This window comes from Chenopodium quinoa, unplaced genomic scaffold (genome assembly GCF_001683475.1).
Source record: "Chenopodium quinoa cultivar QQ74 unplaced genomic scaffold, ASM168347v1, whole genome shotgun sequence".
In the NCBI taxonomy this organism is placed as follows: Eukaryota; Viridiplantae; Streptophyta; class Magnoliopsida; order Caryophyllales; family Amaranthaceae; genus Chenopodium; species Chenopodium quinoa.
This window is the reverse complement of record NW_018743919.1, coordinates 788,377-807,162: the sequence shown is the minus strand read 5'-3', so window position 1 is coordinate 807,162 and position 18,786 is coordinate 788,377. Positions and strand designations below refer to the sequence as shown.

Here is an 18,786-nt window from a genome sequence, read left to right as displayed (position 1 = left end):
CTAATGGTCATTTGGTCATGTTGGGTTGGGTACGGGCCTAGGGACGCTAATTAAGTTGAGCAGTTTGTGAGTAACTTGAACTCGAATTAGTCAACGCTCGGTCAAAACTCGACTCGAGATGTAAACGAGCACGAGTTGAGCAAGCTCTAACTCGACTCGATAAGTTTATGAGCAACTCGATAATATATTTTATTAATATAAAATTTACAAACAAAATAAAGTTACCATGTTTAAACAAATTTGACACTTAATAAGTGTTAATTTATATTATCAAAAAAGAAAGAGTTAATCTTTAATAATAAATATACTACTATAGAAATAAAATTAAAAATTAAAAAAAAAAAAACAATATAAAGTGAACAAAAAAAAACAGGCATATAATTATAGAAGGATCAAAACTTTAACGAGCAGATCGTGAGCTACTCGACTTGACTCGAAACTTTAACGAGTACGAGTCGAGCAGGTTTTATTGGCTCGAAATTTTAGCGAGCACGAGTTGAGCAAATGTAAAAAGTATTCGAGTCGAGCACTCCTCAACTCGTGATCAACTCGCTCGATAAGCACCCATATACGGGCCTATTGTAAGTTCAGATTAGTCGAAACTGTAATTATTTGGTTATGCTTGTTAGGACTAGTTATGATGTGGGATATTGGTTGATTGGTCAGGTTGGGTTGGGTGCAGACCTATCGATTACTATCATTGTGAACGAGCAAGTTCAAAATAGTCGAATACTTAATGATTTGGTTATGATCGTTACGGCTAACTATGACGTGGCTACATTATTTACTATGATGGGATATTAACTATTAAGGGAGTTATGCGCAAGGTTATTGATTGGATTTAGTTTTGAGGTTATTATTAACATTCTAAAACTTAACCATTAACATTATTCATATAAAATTTTTCATCATTTTTATCCGGCAATTGGTTATCTTGTACTATAATTAGATTGGTTTGCATTTGAGGTAAAGTTCATTTATAGTCTTTAGGATTGTTTCGATCCACTTGCTTGACTTAGATATAACCACATTCATTAGGTTTTAAGTTACTTTAGACAAACCAATTCATTTTCAAACCAACTCGAATGATGTACACTTGTAGCAAACATTGTAGCATCGATCTACATAATTGTCGCGGGTGGGCTTCCCACGAGGTTGGAAATCTTGTTGACATGTTCGTTGAGACTTCTACTATTGCTAAGTTGTGTTGTTATTAACTATAATGTTCGTTGTAAATTTAAGAAAGAAATATGATACATGTATGAAACTTTTAATCACGTTTGTCGTGGTACAAGGTGCAACGCCTTTTTGGTCTATGATCATTGTACAATTCTTTTGAAGGGAAAAAAAGTCACATAACTTACCAAGTCCCCACACACACACCTCAAAAGTACACATTTGGTCATCAATAACATTTTTTTTTCTTTTGAAATTGTTGGTTAATATCAACTCTATTCATATTTAATATTTAACATGGGTACTAATTGAGTGAGTTGATCGAGGGTTGAAAGTGCTCGACTCATAAACTTTAAAATTGTGCTTGATTATATCTTACTTGACTCATGCTTGTAAAAGTTTCAAGTCAAGTAGAATAGCTCACAAGTTCGTGAAAGTTTTGGTCATTTTAGAGTTTTAGGCCTTAATTTTTATAATGCCACGTGACTTTGGTGATATATTTTATAAATAATTATAAAATATACGAAAAAATTAATATTTTTTTAAAAATAAGTTAAATGAATAGAATATAAAAGAGAGAAGACAATACAAAACTAGAATTCCAAAGCCTAAATGAGTTTTAAAGTGCACATCTATCCAACTATAGGCTTGATATTTGTGGTGTCAAGCAATTGCCAGCGAAAACTAGTGTAACACCCTCGATTTTCTAACTAATAATAAAAAAGATATGAATGATTGTAAATAACCTTAAAGTAAAACAGTGAAAATATAAACCCAAATTGGAGGTATTATTGTGCACACTTGACAGTGATGTATCAAGTCTTAAGGCTTAAAAAATCTCAATTAATACAACTCAATAAAACTAAATAAGTTATCTAGCTATACAACTTTACAAACTTGTTATAAAACACTAGTCAAACCACTTGAGTTCCTTTAGCGAAAAGTAGCGTGTGAGTTATCATGTCATGTAGGTAAGGTCAACATACTCAAATATCAAAGTTATTGTGTGTTTGGACTTAAGTTTTTAACTAAGATTTAAAATATCAATATTGTTATTGTTTATTTGAGCTTTAAAAATACTAAGTCACCAATTGTTATTATTAGTACTAGGGCAGCTAATGCACGCGCCATAGCTAGTCACGTCCGAGGACTCGGGGAACTCTTTCAATTTAGACCTACGTCAAAATTTTAGTTATTGACAAATACTTGGTGAATAAATATTTGAGGGTATAAGTGTCCAAACACTATTTATAAAGAGTTATTTCAAGTTTTTTTTTAAAATATTAGGATTTACTTGAGTTTTCAAACTTAATACTTAGGCTTTAATATTAATTAAGATCTAATATTTGAAATGGGAATAAAGTATAAAAGGGATAAACACAAAATATTCATCTCAAAAAAGAGAAAAAAAAATGTTAAGTGATGTGCTAATATGCGACTATGGATAACAAATGATCAACTCCTTTTGCCTATAAAAAGTTAATTGTTTTCCATACACATAATGAGTTTTTAAGGAGATGATTGATGACACATAACGGTCATGTGATGCCAAATCATATTAAAAGAACAGTGACACATGGCGGGCCTATAAAAAGTGAATTGTTTTCCATACATATAATAATGAGTTTTTAAGGAGATGAGTGATGACACATAACGGTCATGTGGTGCCAAAACATATTGAAAGAACAGTGTCACATGGCGGTGGCATGATGTCCCTTTGAGTTTTAATAATATTGTTATAAATGTGTAGTTTTATACTATCAAATATAAATTGTAAGATTACTTTCAATTATAAATATTTAATAAGTGAAGGAGTCCTCTTGGTGTGGCTGCATAGGAGGTCAACTTGCATCCTCGAGTAGGGGTGAGCACGGATCGGATATCCGATCCGAAACTGGGTTTTGGTTCGGATATTTGTATCCGAAAATTCCTATATTTGATATATGTATCTGATCCGAATTTTTCAGATATCCGATAATTTTCTGATCGGATAGCTCGGATATCCAATATCCGACCCATATAATAATATTATATAAATAATAATTAAATGGTAATTTTTTTTAAAAGGCGAATTAAATTAATTCTACATCAATTCTATAAAAATAAATAATTCATTGCAACTGTTCTAAAAAAAAAAAATCATTACAACTACTTTAACAACCAGAACAACAAGAAAAAATCAAATAATTTTTTTTAAAAATACAAAAAATAATTTTCACAAATTACAAAACAATAAATTATACACAAACCAATTACAAAACAAAATTTTTTCACACAAATCTAAGTACAAAACAAAGAAATATTAATTGCCATTGAAATGAAGTTGAGAATAGGGTCGTCGTCGGTGTTGTGGGTTGGAAGCTCGAGGGAACAATGACCCGAACGGTCGCGGTTGTTATTGCGGTTGTTGATGATGACGGTTGGAGGATGGTGTTGCATGGGTCGCCAGTAAAGCAGCCGTGAGGATCGAAGTAGAGATCAAAGGAGGAGAAGAAGATGAAAGAGAAGATAGAGAAGGGTGGTGGGGTTGCAGTCCTTGCTGAGATGAGTGAGATCTAAGAGGATGATGAAAGAGAAGAGAGAGAGTGGCGGTGAGGATGAATTACAGAAAGAGATTTGAGAGGAGAGAGAGAAGGGCGGTGGGATTCAAGGGTTTTGATTTAGGGTTTGTTGGTTTGGGCATTTGGGCCTTTAGGGGTATTTGGGCCTTCGGGGTATTTAAGGTTTGCTGTTATCTGATATCCGATATCCGATTTGTTCGGATCGGTTATCCATAATTTTCGGATCGAATATGGATCGGATTTTCGGATTTTCAAATAGTTTTGCTTAGCCCTATCCTCGAGGTGGGAGGTTCGTCAATTTTTTTTAAGTAACTAGTTTTTAGACCTAGGCAATGCCCTGAGTTACTGCATTATTACATAAGGTTCACTACAAGAAAGTTGTCTTTTCGTAGCGATTATTTCGTAGCGATTGAACATCCGCTACAATATGCACATGTGTTTGTAAAATAGTAGAGGAATACGTATCATTTTACAATCGACATAGTAAACCCATATGAAATCGATACGAAAAACATAATAATATTTATTCACCTTTTTTCTGCGCATTTATAAAATTATGGAAAAGCGTATTGTTTACAATCGCCACTAAAACCCATAAATCGATACGAAAAGCCTTTTTTACACTATATTTTAAAATTTTGTTTGACAAAGAGAACATAAAATATATCATAGCTTACTGGATAAACATTTCATATTAGAGCTTGAGGTTGCATGTTCGAATCTTGTCTAGTTATTTTTTTTTATTATTTTTTTTTTGTTTTGTAGAAAATGAGTTCAACATTTGTAGAGATTATAGTCGCTACAATAATCACCATGATTGAATGTAGTTTTCTGTATTGATTAATGAGGACAACCCCAGTGAAAGCGAAAAACCCTACTAAAGGCTATGGTAACAACGAATATTGTATCGAATAACCATTCGTTGAGATTTTTTTTGTAGCAATTACAATCAATACAAAATGTTAAAATAATCGCTATGAAAAGGTATTTTTCTTGTAGTGGTTGTGGGTAATTCAAACCTGTACAATCCATATTTTGATCACGTGAATTGAAAGACTCAGTTAATTGAGGAGAGCGCCACATGTTACATATGCTTATTTAGGAATGCCTTTTAATATATATATAGATTATAGATTTAGATTAAAGATATTGATAACAAAAAAGATAAGTCTTAACTACAACATAAAATTATACTCTATAAAATTAAAAGCGGCAACATTTTTGGTGTGGCCAACCACATTGTGCGACAAACTGGACACAAAACAAAACATCGACCGAGTAACCCCTGACCGACCGAATAACCCCTGCCACACAACCCCTAACTGAGTTAATTCGCCACATCGTGTGATCAGCCACATTTGAAAATCTAATATATATATAAATAAAGTAGGCATTTTTGGAGAGCATTTGGAGCGCCACGTAAGAAATATACTTATTTCGACCAATAACAAGAAAGATTTGTATTTTATTTTTGAATTAAAAAAATTATGTCGCCACCTAGATAAAAGTAACGAATTAGATTTGATATATCTAAAATTTTAATGCCACCCAGATTATAATCCACGAATTAAATTATTTTAATGAAAAAAAATAAAGTAAAATATAGGAAAAGATATATTTATTAATTCAATACTACGAGTATAAGAAATCCAAAAAAAATATACTAAGAAATATTTAAATGATAAACGCTTATAATAAAGTTTGATACCTACCATTATAAGATAATTTTTGATAGTATTTATGATAAGAAATACAAATTGTTCGTTAATTATAATTAAATTAAAATTTGTGATACCTACCATTATAAATTGACACATCATACGACACAAATAAAATTTCGTATCAATAAAAAACCCCATCAAGCGAATTTTGTGTTATTAATTTTGTGTTAATTTTTGTTCATCAATGACCGGGTAATTTTTAGCTTAATTTTTAAAATCCTATGTTTAAATTAGTATTTCTAATTATTACTTACATTGTATTAATTTGGGATACTCAACGATTATATGTTTATGTTTTATTTACTAAATGTTTTTTTACATGCAAATCTAACACATCACACTACACAAATAGAATTTCGTATCAATACAAAACCCCACCAAGCGAATTTTGTGTTAGTAATTTTGTGTTAGTTTTAGGTCATCAATATCCGGGTAATTTTTAAAATCTTATGTTTAAATTTATATTTGTAATTATTAGTTACATTGTATTTATTTAGGATACTTAACGATTATTTGTTTATGTAATGGCATACGATTAGATGTTGTATACTTAATATATGTATGGCTTTGGTTATTTTTGGAGATGATGAAAAAATTCCAATGCATAGATTTGATTTTATATCGCAACAATTTTTCATTTATTGGTAAATATATTGATTTATTTTATATAAATGTAAATATTTAATTTATATCAATTTCAGTTTTACTAACATTTCACGGTTCAATTTATCCATTGATGTAGTAGGTAAGTTGTGGACGAGGTTGGTGATTCTATCGAAATAAAAGATATGGTAAAACAATTTCGATTTAAATTATTAAAAATTTATCATTTCACATTAAAGATTTTATATAACGAAAAAAATATCATATTTAAAATTTATTTATATTTAATAAATTCATAATAAATTATAGTAAAAAAAAAATATTAAACTTTTGTAATTTTGTCAGAAATTATTAAATACAATAAATCAAATAATTAAAAACTTTAGATAAAAAAGCCATGCATGACACGGACTTCCATCTAATTTGTACAATATTAAATCATTACTTTGTAATTCCATTATGTTAAAAAAAATAATTAAAATAATAATAGATCTAATGTCATCCCTAAATAGTGGTTGTTGACATTTGATATTCGGCATTGTGATCCTAATCTACTATTCCAACAACCATCCCAACTAAGAAATCCACTACTCCATAAAAATCAAGCACAAACCCTCTGATTTTTCCAGCAAAGTTCAAGGTCAGCAATCTTTAATATTCTGCAAATCAAGCAACTTAGGTATGTTTAGATTTGATATCATTCAAGATTCAATTGATTTGATATCTGTTCTGATTTTGTAGTTTAATTTCAAGGGCTATTTATATGAATCTCGTCTTGTTGTTTGGGACACTCAAAATTGCTCAAATGCAAGAAATTCATGAGAGAGATGATATTAGGTGCTGATGGCTTCACAAAGTCTTACCCAGTTGACTAATATCATTTTTGCGTGCAGTGATCCCAATAATTCTCTCTTTGTCTTTAATTTTTTTGGAATTCTTTCAATTTTTTTTTCAAACTTTGATAATTAATTTTTATCAAATTTTAAGAAATGATTATTTTTTGAAATTTGTGTTTTAATCGGGTTTTATGGTAGTATTAATTGGGTTTTTGTTGGTGGGTTTATCGTTTAATGTAGATGGTACACTTGAGGTTATTTTTTTCTGGCTTATTTGTAGAATTGTAGCTACCCATTTTCTGATTTGCTTGATCGGAACTATCTAAATGAGAAAAAAAAAGTAGTATTGGGGTGTACTCAAAGCTACGTACACCCGTGTGTATAATGGAAATTGTGGTCTTGTGGAATTTTTTGGGTTTAAGTGTCTATAATGTGTTGATGGGTAGCAGTTAATTACAGCCTTTTGTGAACTAGAATCTGGTAAGAAAAAAAATTGAGTAGGTAAATGCAATGGATTAAAATTTGTTATAAAAAGGTGTTATTTTTGTATTGGGGTTTAAGTGGAACTGAATGAAAATAGTTGAGATTTGTTATGTGGAGAATTATAAGATTTAATACATAAGGATCTTAAACCATTGCATTCAATTACGTGTACATCTGTTAGATTGTTAGGTTTTTGTTTCTAGGAGACAAAGAGAGTGACTTGATCACTGACGCAAAGATGATGTGAGTCGTGGGTAAGTGTTGTGAGCCATGTATATTCAGCACTGCTTACTCTAAGGAATTGAGAGAAAAGCCCTTCCATGTTACATGTCAGTATGACTTGGTTGGCCAATAAAAGGTACATAGCTTTCCAGCTTTTATAATGATGGTCTTCCTTCTTTGCATTGTGCATGAAACACATAGGCATGGTGCATCTTTTATGGTAATACGAGTAGTAATTTTGGCTTGATCTATCAGTTCTGGAAAGGGAGATAAACCTTTTCCTGAATCTTTCACAAGCGCTGCACAAACAAAAAATTTGAATTTATTAAAGTATAATCCATTTAATATAACAATGTGCTGACATGTGCCTAGTCCTGGCTCCTGGGTTCCATGCTGTTATTTCACCCCATCATAGCTTTCCTTGTACTGAATAAGGTTACATTATGTATGTTTGCTTTTTCCTTAATTCATGTGCACACTTAGTTTGTTATTTGTTGCTTTGACTAATTGCTAGATTTTCAAGTGAAAGTGGACTTGTGGAAAGTGCGGCTCCTTGTTCAAATTACCCTTAAATCCTTCAGCAACTAAAGCTTTTTTGAGCTGCAGAAATCCCCATGAAGAAAAATCGTTGCTGAAGGAGGGCAAGATACTCTGTAAGATACGATGTCTATGAAAGATTATGAATTTTATATTCTGGCTCTGGAGACTGGAGTACTTACTTGCATTGAATGCAATTCTTTTCATAATTATATGCCATTGTAAAAAAAATTTCCTTTATTTTATTTGGTTTTTTTATTTGCTATTTCCATAGCTAAATTACTAGGAAAATGATCAACTGTAACAATTCTTCAATTGAGCTCCTGAAAAATCATGGATTTGTTGCTAATATTTATGATGGTTCCGTTACATTCTTACTGAACAATTCCATACACAATCTTCTTGTTCATCCTGCTCATATACATCTGCGACGGATTTTATAGAACATCTATATATCGGAAAGGGAAAGCCTTTCTAAGTGGCAGATTTCAACATAAGAACAGCATAAGATTTACAGCACCGTGCAGCTTATTTGATGATTTCCTTGTGTAGTAAATTTAAGTATTATGCTGAAATTATTATTTTACTTGAGATCAGCACTGTGCAGCTTGTTAATCTACTGTACAGTCTGTACATATTGTTAATAATAGTGTAAAAGGCTTTCTGACAATTGGTGGCAAACAAAGCGAGATACCCCCAAAATAAGGGCAGTGGGCGCCTGGGCTCTTGAACTGTATATTTGCCTTTTGTAGAGATCTCTGTGAAAGAATTTGAGCAAAGTCACCTTCTATCTGACTATTTGCTTACAACTTCCACTGTGATGTGCAGTAGCTGGGGAGCTGTGAATGTTGTTCTGTGTTCTAAGTTGTTTATGATTAACTGATTTGGGCTATAGTTTGAATGTTATGTTGGATAATCTTCTCTGTATCATTGTCAAGTGGGTTCGGTTGAAACTGGAACGCTAAGTATTGTTACATTTTGAGGGTGATTTTTTCTTTTCTTTTCTTTTCTCTCTCTTTTTTTTTTTTTTTTTTTTTTTTTTTTTTTTTTTTTTTTTTTTTTTTTTACAAACCCCCAACTTGTGTGAATTAAATTTTGTGTTGAGTTCATTCTTCTTACTGTTGATTTTGTTCTGTTATTACCGGTGTGTGTATACTCTTCCTATTTTAAAAATGAGATATTCTCTATCTTGTGAGTTAAATATTGCATTGATTTGGTTTTGTTCTTACAATTGATTGTTTAATTTACTATTTTTGCTTAACATAAATGTTCTGTTTAGATCATATGGAGGATTCTGGAATAAAAACAACTGTACTAAAGTCTTTATATGATGTCAGACTTGTTTGAATGGATGTTAGGCGTAAAGAAATCAGAGCTAGTGTATTCTGTGGCATTGATTTAGCCTCTGGTATGGCTGCATTTATACTTTAAAATTGTTATTTAGTCTGTGGATGTATCTTTTTGATAATTTAATTTATTTATGTCATTTTGTTCCATATTAGAGTGTATATGATTCTCCTAATCTCTTGCACTATGTTGTGTTGATAATAATGTTTCACCAAAAAGTGCATGCTGTCAAGTGAAATATCTACACCTCACAGTGTATGCTAGCATTTGTTACGTTATAAATTATTAAATCGAGGATAATGTGGCTATTCAGGTGACTAAATTTTCTATGGAGTATTAATTTATTGGCATCATGCATAGCTGAAGTTGTGCTAGTGCTTGATATTTTTCCAACCAGAAATGTGGGGGCTATTTTATTTTGTACATGTGCATTGTCATGTACTCACGTGTAGCCCAGGTTAGTCACTCTAACTTAAAGTTTACTGGCATTAAGGAGATTTATTTTATTGGAAATGAATTCTAGGCATGATAGGTTGTCTCCCTTTAATTTGAGCACATTGTTATGTTAATGGATGGGTTTAGGCTCACAGTTAATCTTTTTGGAGCAACAAATGGTAAATTCTCCTCAGATAATATGTGGCCATCCTTACTGAACAGCTTAAAGTGAGAAAAAACTAGCTGCTAGCTTCAACGAGGCCCTATTCTTCAATCGTAATGTTTCTTAGTTTAGGTTTTATTTCTTGCTATGCTGACAAAGTAGCTAAATGATGGGCATTTAAAACAGTTTCAACCCACAATGTCACTGTATTATTAATACTGAGGTCTCTCATGATGGCTTGAGGGTTAAAAGTTCTGCCTTCTTTTGTCCCCTATTATGTTTATTCAACCTATACACATTTGACTTATAGAGGTTTCAGCTTAACTAGGATATTTAATGACTTTATCATTTGTGGACTTGATGGCGTATTCTGGCTCCAACAGCAACCACAACAACAACAACGAAGCCTTAGTCCCAAATGATTTTGGGTCGGCTAACATGCATTGTCAGAGCATAGCAAGACAATTGATTTGGTGTACTCTGGCTCCATGACTTGATGGTAAGTCATGTATTTTTCTGGTAACATTCTAAATTATGAGCACCTTGGTTATGAAGGTATAGCTTCTGTTACCCCAAGTCCTTAATTAGGGATGACAAGTGTCTATATATGATTTTAGCCCAAAATAAAGTGTCCAAATGTCCATACCCTTGCCGGAGTGTTGAAAATCTAACAAGGATACTTGAGTTGAAATGAAGAGTTTAAGTAACATTTATTTTTTTTAATGGTAAAGAGGACCCTGTCTAACCCTCACGGATTTTTTGGTCCAATATTTGTGGGCCAGACACTTGGGAGTAGAGAGGAGGGTAAGGGAATCCCTACCCCCAAGTACCCTGACTTGGTAGGATTTGAACTGCTGGATTTGAGGTAGTGAGCCAACACTTTGTTGGTAGAGTCCAAGTAACATAGGGTATAAGTATAGGTGCCATACAATTTCAAATTATTGACTTTTGGATAAATTTGTTTTTGCATAGGTTACATTCCATCTCATTTAAATGTTGCCTTGCAACTCTAGTGGTTTCTAACGTGTATCATTATCATCATTATACTTGATTTTATTGTCTATGTGGAAGTAGTCATCCTTGAATCTATTTAGAGTAGTTTAGAGTTTCTCTACTTCATAGTTTAGAGTAGCCTACTACAAAATTTGTCAGCTTTCTATCCAAGGAAGAGGTTATCTGATTACATTGTAATCTAAAGTAGTTATACTCTTTTTTTAGGTGATTCTCCTATTTGCATTCACTTCTTTGTTTTGATGATTATGATTGATCTAAATGTGCATGCTGACAAGTGATATCTTCACTCAAAGTGCATGCTAGTATGTTTAAACTTACTCAATCAACCACTCAATAGTAAGATAGTTTGAATTGGCTATTTAGGCGACTAATTTTCTTTAATTCTATATATCATGACTGCCTGCAGATGCTGTTTATCATGTGTAGGAGAAGTTGATATGTTTGCTATGCTTTCATTTTAATGCGTGGGGGAAAGTGGATGTTCAAGTGCATTTAACGTCACGGCATGTCCAAGCTATTCAATTCTGAGCACATTATTATGTCATGGAATGGAACTTTAGGTTCAATGTTCATCTTGACATGGTACAAATACACTTGGATGAGAAATGATCTTGCAAATTTTAATTCAATTGACATTGTCTCTTCCTCACTTCACATATGAACGTTTCCTCAAATGTCAAATCAGGTGATCTTAAGTTATCTTCTACACATATCTGCAGTTATGCTCTTTTGCTAAGAAGTAATTAGGTAATATTCATACCTTTTCTTACGCTTTTTATTTATTTATTTTTATTTTCTATCTCGCAAACACCTGAAAAAAAATCTATGAAGAGACTTTGAGAACTGAGAAGTGAAGATAGAGGGAGATATGGTATCTAATTGATGTTATGTCTTCCTGATCTCATTTATTTTTGGCTACCGAAAACAATTCTAGTTTTTGTTTATCTCATGTTTGTTGTCGTAAAAAAGAAGGAAATAAAATTTCTTGTCTACAAATCATGATATCAAGTATTGAAGTCTTTGGTATTCACTATTGCTTGTTCAAATATCAATTTTTGAAGAAAAGGTAATGACATTGGTTAGTTCTAAAGTAGTAAAGTTGCTTGGATTAGGTTCTATATTTTTTTTGCCTTAATGTGGAAATAGCTTACTTTTATATTCCTCATATCTTCACCTCACAGGCAGGATTTTTTTATTTTTTTTTTTTATTTTTTTTTATTTTTTAAAAATTACATTATTTATTACTTAATCTAGTAGTATAACGTATGAGTGGCTATCTAGCTCGATGACAAAATTTTCTTCATATTTGTATAGAAGAAACCATGGCTGTTATAAAAGCTCTTTAACATTGCAGAAGTGGTGATGGGGTGCATCTCTGTTAAATTGAGCACATGATTATGTTACTAGATGGAGTTCAGGTTCAGTGTTCATCTATTTGGTGCAACAAATGGGGAGTACAGTACTACAGTATAGCTCAGATATCTTTTATAATGTGGCCACCTTAAGGTGAGAAAGGATATCTTTCGAAGTGGCTACTACTTGGCATGGTACTACTGCTACACTTGATTCAGAAAGGGGTTCGTGAATTGAAATTGCTAGACTCAACCACGTGTGGCCCTATATATTTCCCGTTTCTCTTATTAACATATTCTTAAACTAGGTGGTCTTACTTCCCAAAAAAAAAAAAAAACAAAACTAGGTTATCTTACATTTAATTTCTCTTGTTTATTATTTTTAAGAAGATATTAGATAACAAATTTACCTTCATTATGACCCTATAGAGGAGACTGAACAGAAAAAATGGAAGGAAATAAGGGAATAAAGTTATCTCATTTACTTACAGCTGCTGTTATCTGATGGCAGTTTCATGTTTGTTGTCATATCACAAGACCAGGAGTCAAAGTATTATCGTCTATATTAGTTGTCATAAAGTTACTATCATATTCTGTTGAAGTCTTATACCCACCCTTTAAAGTCTTCTACCTATTGTTCTTGTTTATAAGTTCAATTATTTGGATAAAAGAAAATGGAAATGGCAATTGCTAAATGTTGCTTGTAATAAGTAGTTTTATATCCTGCCATAGTGTTGAGTTGCTAACTGATGGGTTATGTCACCATATGATCAGTATTGAGATCTTTCTTTAGAGTTGAATTTACGGTTTTGTCTTTTGTCTGCAGATGCTGTTTATCATGCATAGGAAGAGTTGAGATGTTTGCTATGTTTTAGTAAAAAATGTGGGGGCAAGCTGATGTTCATGTGTACTTCAACATCATGCCCTGTAGTCCAAGCTCTTCAATCTGAGTACATCATTATTTCAGTGTTCATCTTTACTTGGTACAGATACATTTGGTACTATCTCTTCCTCACTCCTGTGAACATATCTTGAAATCAATTGATCTTAAATTGTTTCCTGCACATACCTGCACTTATGTTTTCTTTTATTCATTCTTGCTTAGATAACAGCCGTACTTTTTATGTTTTGCTATTTTATTCTATTGTTCTCCATCTCGTGAACACCTATGATGAAACTGTGAGAAAGGAAGGTAGAGGGTAAGGTATCCTTTTTAAATTTTTTTAAATTTATTTTTAAGAGAGGATAATAAGGTATCTTATCTCCTGATCTCATTTATTTTTAGCTACTGTGTCCAATTCTAGTTTAGTAGTTTTGTGTTCGTTGTTGTAAAAAACAAGGAGCCTAAATTTTCTTGTTTAACATATTTGTCAATTACAATCTTGGAATTGCATTTTCAAAATATCAATTTTTTTTAAGAAAAGGAAATGACAATTGTGAGCTCTAACATTGCCTTGATTAGGTTTAGCTTCTTGCCTTAATGTGGAAGTAGCTTACTGATGGGTATTGGGTATAGCTTGAGCCTGATATGCTTACTAGTATTGAGGTCTCACCATGAGAGTTAAAATTTACATATTCTTTTCTTCTTTCTTCTTGTTTGTTTCTATATTTTGGGGGTTTCAGCTTTAACTAGGCAATATAATCTTCTAACTGCTTATGGACTTGATGGTGTAGTCCCATGGAAAAATGATATGGATGACATAATACCTGTGTTTTTGTTGTTATTATTAAAAAAAAATTTAGCACTTGGGCTGTTAGGTTTAAGTACTAGATAATTAAAAATAATTGCAATAGAATCTATTTGTTTATTATATTATTCGATATCATTTACTCGTATATTCTTCTTCATTTAGCTGCAGTTTTATTGGTTTTTAATGTGAATCACAATCATTGTACATAGTTTCTTGTTTGTTCAGAAAAGGTCTTAAAGAATTTATGTTTAGTAAATATTGGATGTCCAGAAAAGTATTGAGTTGCACTTCATGATCTAGGATCACCATTTAGAATTAATTACTCGTGTATGCCTTATGAGTTATGATAAAACATGACATAGCTTCGCCTTATGAAGCTCAGGTTCTAGTTTAGACTTTAGAGTGTTTCTTGTGTTAAATTCTTAATTCCTAGTTTCAAGTCTTCCTTACCCATTTAGATGTCATAGCACCGGCACATAGTGAACTCATGTCTTCAAATACGGAAATCTCTAATTTCATGATCTAAAATACTGTTTGGAATGATTACACGTGTACGTGTGTATGCCTATAATAAGAACATTACAAAGTTTCCCATTATGAAGCTTCAGGTTCTAGTTGAGAGTGTGTTTTGTGTTGAGTTCTTAATTTCTTATTCTTCGAATCTTCCTTAGACATCTGGATGTCGTAGCACCAGCACATAGTGAACTCATGTCATCGAATACTGAAATCCCTATTTTTTCTTTCTGAGACCTATAAATTGCTGACCAAACGCTACTTAGTTTCTTATGTTAGTCAAAATACACGTGCCCATTAAAATCACAATCAAGAAATAAGGCCTTTTTAGGGTATACTTAAGCGTACGAAGGCCTTTTGCGTAATAAATTTCTGAAGACGAGTTGCTCTCAGTGTTGTTAGTGTGAATAAAGTGTCAAATTCATTGAATTATACTTTTTAAGGTAGGTAATTTCATTGTTCACAGCTCAAAGGTTTAAAGCAAATATGTAATGAATGGTAACATATCAATTCTCTGATTTACACTTATTAAGTATACATTTTATTCTGTATTATCAAAGGGTAAAATATATTGTTTTTCTCCATCTTTATTTTTTTTTATAAATCCATCACAAAGTGATGTGGGTATTCTATCCTTGTGAAAAAAAATCCATCTCAAAATGAGCTGGTGATTCTATCCTTGTAAAATTAAAAAAAAAAAAAAAAAAAAAAAAAATCCATCTCAAAAAGATGGGGTGATCCTATCCTTGTGAGCTGTATTCTAAACCCTAGTCCATCAACCTAGTCCAAGTTTTCTATATAAATGATTTACTTGCTCTCATTTTAATCTCACAACTCTTTCTCAAATTCTATTTGATATCCTCCTCTCTCTTTATTTTTCTTGGTAATTAATCTACGGAGTAGTAGGTTTTCATGCAGATCCATAAGGATCAGATAGCTTTTATGCTGCCTGCCATGAAATGTCCAAGGAAGAAGAAAAGGAGGAGTTTTATGCTCTAGCATATATCATATTGCATCTGCAATTCACCAAAGTGGCCTATGTCGAAGAGAAGGATTGGATTTGTCGATGCCATCAGCATCATGGCCATGGACTCAAGAACAAGTATTGATTGGGCATTAAGAGCAAAATTAGTACCAGATGTTGTAATCTTTATTACAACACAAACTGGGAAAATGATGCCTTGACATGTTTGTCTGATTCTCATAGTCTTCACGAGACGGGTAAGATCATATTCCTTATGTACAAATCTTAAAGTTGCAGATACTATTTGTAATATCTAGAATAAGGTAGTCACTTTTCTTTTTGATAGTTTAATTTTAAACTCTTGTGGGGCTCTAATCTTTACTTCTATTTCAAATGTTGAAGTTTGGAACTACAGTATTATCTTTGTCCAAAAGTTGTAAAATTGATCTTTTAAGTTCGTTGCATGAAGATTTCTAACTTGGGTGTTTGAAATTTTGGGATGCAGTTGGTGCAGGCTCATGTCATTGGTGGTGGTATTGATATGGCTGGGCTTTGGACCGACCAATTCGGAAGGCTTGGGGATGTGTCCTCATGTTTTGGGTGGTATCGATCTCCTTTCGCTATCAATACGATTCACGGTAATAGGCCTGATCTTTTTGACTTGGCCATGTCAGGCATTTGTCGAAGAAATCATCATCTTGAATGCCCTACAATTTTACCTTGTATCTCAAGTAGTCGAGGATGTGTTGGTTTAATATCAATATTATCTTAATATTGCAAATGAAATTTGTATCAAATATTGTCAATTTAAGTTATCAAATATTGTCAATTTAAGTTATCTATGAAAGGTTGTGAAGTTAAATCTGTATTTTCTTTTGATGGAGTATCTCAAAGAGCAGTGGTGTAACAATGTTCGATTCAAAAGTTGGCTGAATGGAAATTTAAAGTTGTAACTTGTATATTGTTATTTTAATGTAGAGAGAGCAACATAGACAAATGATGCAGATGAGATTTGATCTCGGTTTTGAATAACACCTCTCATCATCATGGCCTTGCCTCCTAATGAATAAAGTTTGAAGACTTGTTGTATCTCAATTTCTAATTAACCATCAACTTTTTAATTATTTTTTATTATAATAATATCATAAATTATATCTTTATAAACTTAACTTTTTTAGTTGAATTTAATAAAATAGTGTCTCAAACAAAGGACAAAAGAAGTGGTCTTACATCACTAACAATACAACAACTCCCAATAGTATTATGTGAATACAAAGTTAGTAAGTTACCATTTGATATGTTTGGATCGAGAGTAATGTATTACAAGGCTAGTAAAAGTCAAAAACTAAACAAAATGAGAATAATGTATTGCTAGTTTAATACAAGTTAAATTAAACAAAATGAAAGTTTTTAAAAGGAAAAGATACTCATGGTGTGAATCTAAGGAAGTTTATGCAGTGATGGTGTAGTGATACTTGAAGAAAGGGAAACTAGTGCCTTCAATTAAAGCCTTAGAGGTAATAGTTACATTAAAAGAGCGTTTGGTTAGACAATGAAAACGAAGTGAAAAGGAAACAAATAAAAAGGTAGAAAGGAATCATATAACTATTACCTTTTCGTTTGTTTGGTTTAACTATGGAAAGGAATCACTTTGTGTTTGAGGAGGGTAAGGGGTCGTTTGGTTCACAGAAGAGAATCGGAATGGAATGAACAACGTGAATGAAATGGAATGGAATGGCAAAGTGGAAAATTTGGAAGGTTGTTTGTTACAAAAACCAGGGAATCATTCCCTCCACCACAGCACCACCATCACAGCGCAGCTCCGACCGCCGCCGAACCCTCACAGAACTCTGCCGACCGTCTCCGACCCATCCCCGACCGTCGCCGACCATCCAGCCCCCATCGCCGACCGTCGAACTCCCTCCCCGATGCTCCAGCCCCCCTCCCCGATGCTTGAACTCCCTCGCCGACAGTCGCGCCCCCTTCGCCGACGGTCGCTGACCCCTCGCCGACCCTCCAGCCCCCCTCGCCGACGGTCGCTGACCACCACCGACCACAACACCACCTCGAACTCCCTCCCCGATGCTCCAGCCCCCCTCCCCGACGCTCGATCTCCCTCCTCCACCACAGCACCACATCGCCGACCACTCCCCGGTGCTCGCCGAGCCTCCCCGACCACTCCCCGGTGCTCGCCGACAATCGCCGTCCGACCACCACCGGCGTATATGGGTGTTAGTGTTAGTGTTAGGGTTAGGGTTAGGGTGGGTGGGGAATATAATGGGAAAGTGGGGGGGGGGGTGGGGAATGGGGAAAGTGGGTTTTGGGGTATTTTGAAAAATGAAATGGGGGAATGATTGAGGGAAAAAGTGGCAAACAAACAGGTTGAAAGGGAATGATTCCCATTCCCTTTCCTGAAACCAGCGAACCAAACGCACCCTAAGGGTATTTGTTACCTTGTGTTTTGGAGAGGTAACAAATGGGTGGAATCCCTTACCCTTAGGTAATGGTAATTGTTACCAAACCTTGTAACCAAGCATTTGTTAACGGTAATAGTTTATCCGAATCAATTTTCAACCCAAAATATACACTAACCAAACATGCTTTAAGAGTGGGTTACTATATACTCGCACTTTGTATTACCCATTATTTTTTTTGACGGGATTGTATTACCCACAATAAGGGTAACATTCCTCCACATCTTTTTAACTCATGTAACAATTCACAATTCACAAATACCTGCGAGTAACTCATTTCATTCATAAACGGCTTATTAGTATATCTCACTCCAACAACACCCCTAATCACTAGTGTTTTTCAATTTAACTTTTATTTACCCTTTAAATTTATTACCGGCAATTGTATTTTCTGCAAATATGAAGGAAGTTGTGCATACAGTAATTTCAAGCGGTATTGACAGGAACCCGGTTCTTGATTGAGTGTTAATTTCAATTTCCACATCCCAAATTGAAGATATTTTCTTTCTAGATTACCTTAGCTCTGGTAAGTTCCATTTTTTTTTTTGTCTGGTTTTAATCGTATTGTTGAGCTGATAAATTCATATCTATTACTGTATTTATTAATTTATTGTTGGGAAGTTCTTAAAATTGTTAATTGGGTTGGTCTTTGAATTCTTGGATTTGCATGGGTTGGGTTGGCTGCACTGGCTGA

At 33.2% G+C, this 18,786-nt stretch overlaps 1 long non-coding RNA gene across 15 annotated transcripts; it reads left to right on the top strand.

Moving 5' to 3' along the window:
- The first annotated feature begins 6,569 nt into the window (after positions 1 to 6,569).
- On the top strand, positions 6,570 to 16,627 carry LOC110687242. 15 transcript variants are annotated; one of them, XR_002504405.1, is made up of 4 exons: positions 6,577 to 11,680; positions 11,784 to 11,845; positions 12,453 to 15,875; positions 16,124 to 16,627. It is a non-coding gene; the product is annotated as an uncharacterized LOC110687242 (long non-coding RNA). The 15 variants fall into 15 exon arrangements; XR_002504408.1 differs by having other exon boundaries at positions 6,579 to 11,680; positions 13,277 to 15,875; XR_002504410.1 differs by having other exon boundaries at positions 6,570 to 6,701; positions 6,803 to 15,875.
- The last annotated feature ends 2,159 nt before the right edge of the window (positions 16,628 to 18,786 follow it).